Genomic DNA, 4,026 nt, shown 5'->3' with positions numbered 1-4,026 from the left:
GTCACAGCAGGCTCTGGGATGTCACAGAGGCAGTCTATGATGCTGTAGCTGCTCGATGACCTCACATAACTCTGTGACCTCATGTTACCAGATGATAAATTATCTACATCAGGTGAGTTAACACCGGAGCTTGTTCTGCAAAACCCCAGGCCTATGGAAACCACACAATGCCCATTGTGTCAGAAGGGGAACTGGAAGTTCACCAGCCTCAGTGTCCTGCCAGCTCAGCCAGGCCCACTGGAACACTGGGGTCCACAACCACCAGGGACCACCAGAGAGACCCCCAGAACAGAAGAGAGCATGCAAAAGGGGAGGGGAAATACGTTAATGATTCCGGGGGAATGATTATCAGATGTGTGTTTAGTCCAGGACAATCAATGAATATGTGTGCAAAATACAGAATATGAACAGAAACTTTCCTGTACTCAGCACGCTCGGCTTTGGGAGGAGCTATCCCCCGTGCATCCAGCTGAATAAAGAATGCTACTTCTTAATGCTGCATTGGGGTTAAGGAGTTTTCTGTTTTACTGAATTTTTGGTAACACTCCACTCCCAAGGAAAGCTCTGTCTCCTGCTGCTCACAAACAGAGAAGCGCTGGTGGCAGATGTGGGGGTCGGAGGCTGCCTGGGGCACAGTGACCATGAAATAATCAAGATTTCAATGTTTTGTGAAAGAAGGAGGGGTAGCAACAAAACTTCCACACTGAAATTAGGAAGGGCAGACTTTGGCCTATTTAGGATGCAGATTTGGGGAGTACCGAATCAGGTACTGATTTTTTTAAGGGAAACAGCCCTTTAAAACAAAGGGGTCCTGGGAGGATGGACACATTTCAAGGAAGTAATCTTACAGGGGAAGGAGCAGCCTGTGCCAGTGTAGCAAAAGATGAGCTGGTGAGGAAAATGACTGCCCTGACTGCCCATGGAGCTTCTGTGGGAACTCAAAGGAAAAATAGAGGGTGCATTAACTTTGGACAGAATGTCAGGCAACTTTGGAAGTGTTAAAGGATGTTATTAGGTCATGGAGAAAGAAAAGTTGAGAGGTGAAACTCAACTACTGCTTAAGTTGGCCACTTCTGTGAAAAATAATTGAAAAGGTTTCTGTAAATAAATTAATAGCAAAATCTGGGATAAGGAGAACATCTTTATTGGATGCAGTGGAGAATATAGTAAGTAAAGACAAAGAAAAGACTGAGTAACTTAACACCTTGTTTGTATCAATTTTCAATATTAGGATAGGTTGTCCTCAGGACAAGAAATCTCCTGAGCTGGTAGATAGGCACAGGGAGCAGAACAGCCCCCTGTAGTCCAGGAGGGAGCAGCTGGGGACCTGCTGAGACACTCAGATGCTCACAGGTGTATGGGATCAGATGGGATCCATCCTAGGGGGATGAGGGAGCTGGTGGATGAACTCGCCAAGCTGCTCTCCATCATTTACCATCAGTCCCTGGCTCAGCAGGGAGGTCCCAGAGCACTGGAGGAGCCAGTGTGAGCCCATCCCCAAGAAAAAGTGGAAGGAGGATCTGGGGAACTCCAGGCCTGTCAGCCTGACCTCGGTGCCTGGCAAGGTTATGGAACAGATCACCCTGAGTGCCATCACAGGGCACCCACAGGATGGCCGAGGGGTCAGAGCCAGCCAGCGTGGATTTCAATGTCTGCATTGATGATCTGGATGAGGGGACTGAGTCCACCATCAGGAAATTTGCAGATGACAAGCTGCCTGTGAGTGTTGATCTGCTGGAGGGGAGGAGGGCTCTGCACAGGGACCTGGACAGGCTGGATCCAGGGCCCAAATCCAACAAGGTGAGGTTTAACAAGTCCAAGTGCCAGGACACGGCACTCGAGGTGCTGCCCAACGAGTGCCAAGCACAGGGGAAGAATCACTGCCCTGGTCCTGCTGGCCACACCATTCCTGATCCAGGCCAGGAGCCAATGGCCTTCTTGGCCACCTGGGCACGCTGCTGGCTCATGTCCAGCCTGCTGTTCATCAGTCCCTGCAGGTCCCTTTCTGCCTGGCTGCTGTCCAGCCACTCTGTCCCCTGCTCTGCACACAGACATTGCTGCTGCAGCTCCAGAGAAGGCAACAAAAGGGCATCTCTGCAGAAAACTCTGCTGGCAGACCCTTTAGTTCCTTTAAATCCACCAAGAGCACTGCCCCTCATTGACACAGTCTGTGGCCACAGGGAAGGTGGAGAGAAACAAAATGAGAAATGGCACAAACAAGGACATTTCTTTGTGGACAACATTAAAATGTAAAACAAAGAAAAAGAACCTCCAAAATGAAACCAACAAGAAGCATCAAAGATAACTTTTATTACAAGTGATTTGCAGAAATTGGCCAGCAGTTTAATGTTCCTGAAAGCATCCAGTCATCAGTCTCCTCACTGCAACCTTGAGCTCCTGGTTCCTCAGGCTGTAGATGAGGGGGTTCAGGGCTGGAGGCACCACCGAGTACAGAACTGACAAGGCCAGATCCAGGGATGGGGACGAGATGGAGGGGGGCTTCAGGTGAGCAAATGTGGCAGTCGTGAGGAACAGGGAGACCACAGCCAGGTGAGGGAGGCAGGTGGAAAAAGCTTTGTGCCATCCCTGCTCAGAGGGGATCCTCAGCACAGCCCCGAAGATCTGCACATAGGAGAAAACAATGAACACAAAACAGCCAAAAGCTAAACAGCCACTAACCACAATGAGCCAAAGTTCCCTGAAGTAGGATTTGGAGCAGGAGAGCTTGAGGATCTGGGGGATTTCACAGAAGACCTGGCCCAGGGCAGTGCCATGGCACAGGGGCAGGGAAAATGTATTGGCCGTGTGCAGCAGAGCATTGAGAAAGGCACTGGCCCAGGCAGCTGCTGCCATGTGGGCACAAGCTCTGCTGCCCAGGAGGGTCCCGTAGTGCAGGAGTTTGCAGATGGACACATAGTGGTCATAGCACATGATGGTCAGGAGGGAAAACTCTGTCCCAAGGAAGAAGATAATCAGAAAAAGCTGTGCAGCACATGCCATGTAGGAGATGGTGCTGGTGTCCCAGAGGGAATTGTGCATGGCTTTGGGGACAGTGGTGCAGATGGAGCCCAGGTCGCTGAGGGCCAGGTTGAGCAAGAAGAAGAACATGGGCGTGTGCAGGTGGTGGCCGCAGGCTACGGCACTAATGATGAGGCCGTTGCCCAGGAGGGCAGCCAGGGAGAGGCCCAGGAAGAGGCAGAAATGCAGGAGCTGCAGCTGCCGCGTGTCTGCCAGTGCCAGCAGGAGGAAGTGGCTGTTGGAGCTGCTGTTGGACATTGGCTGTGGCTGCACATGGGGTTCTGTAATAAAAGTAATCATGGAATAGTTGGGTTTGGAGAGGACTTTAAATATCCCAGCACAGCTTGGGGGCACTTTCCCAACCCTGTCTGCCCAGGGCTCTGCTGCCTGGAGCTGTCCCTGCCAGCAGCTGCTCCCCTGTGCCCAGGGCTGGGCCCTGCCAGTGCTGCCAGAGCCCAGCCCAGCCCTGGGGGCTCAGCTCTGCCCTGCAGACCCCTCCCAGCTCAGGCACTGCCCAGGGGCAGCTCTGGCTCTGCAGGCTCTGATGGCAATGTCAGAGCAACCCTGAGGAGGCTGGAAAAGCAACACTGATGCTGCCTCTAAGGGGCCCTGTGCTCATTTCTGTCACTGCCTGGTTTATTCAGATCTGAGACAATTTTTTTATATTTCTCATCGTGAACTGAGAGATGAATATCTATGTGCAATTTCCCATACAGGCAACACAGATCAGTACACTAAAAATGCAGGATTTTCCCATTTTGTAGCCCATGACTGGCTGTGCTCCCTGTTTAATATGCTTGGAAATGTTCTGGAGGTAAATGTCATGCTGGGAGCAATCCTGAGCAACACAGAATCCTCACCACACAAGAAGAACACTTTCCAGCCTTTCCAGCTGTCTCCTTCCACCCACATTTTGTCCCCCAGCGCTGGGAGCAGCTCCCCGGGCCGGCTGAGAGCTGTCCCTGGCAGGCAGCAGAGTCCCTGGCCCAGCACAGCACCCTGGGCTGC

Source organism: Anomalospiza imberbis, unplaced genomic scaffold (genome assembly GCF_031753505.1).
Source record: "Anomalospiza imberbis isolate Cuckoo-Finch-1a 21T00152 unplaced genomic scaffold, ASM3175350v1 scaffold_190, whole genome shotgun sequence".
Lineage (NCBI taxonomy): Eukaryota > Metazoa > Chordata > Aves > Passeriformes > Viduidae > Anomalospiza > Anomalospiza imberbis.
The sequence above is the reverse complement of the archived record's forward strand: the minus strand, read 5'-3'. Positions refer to the sequence as shown.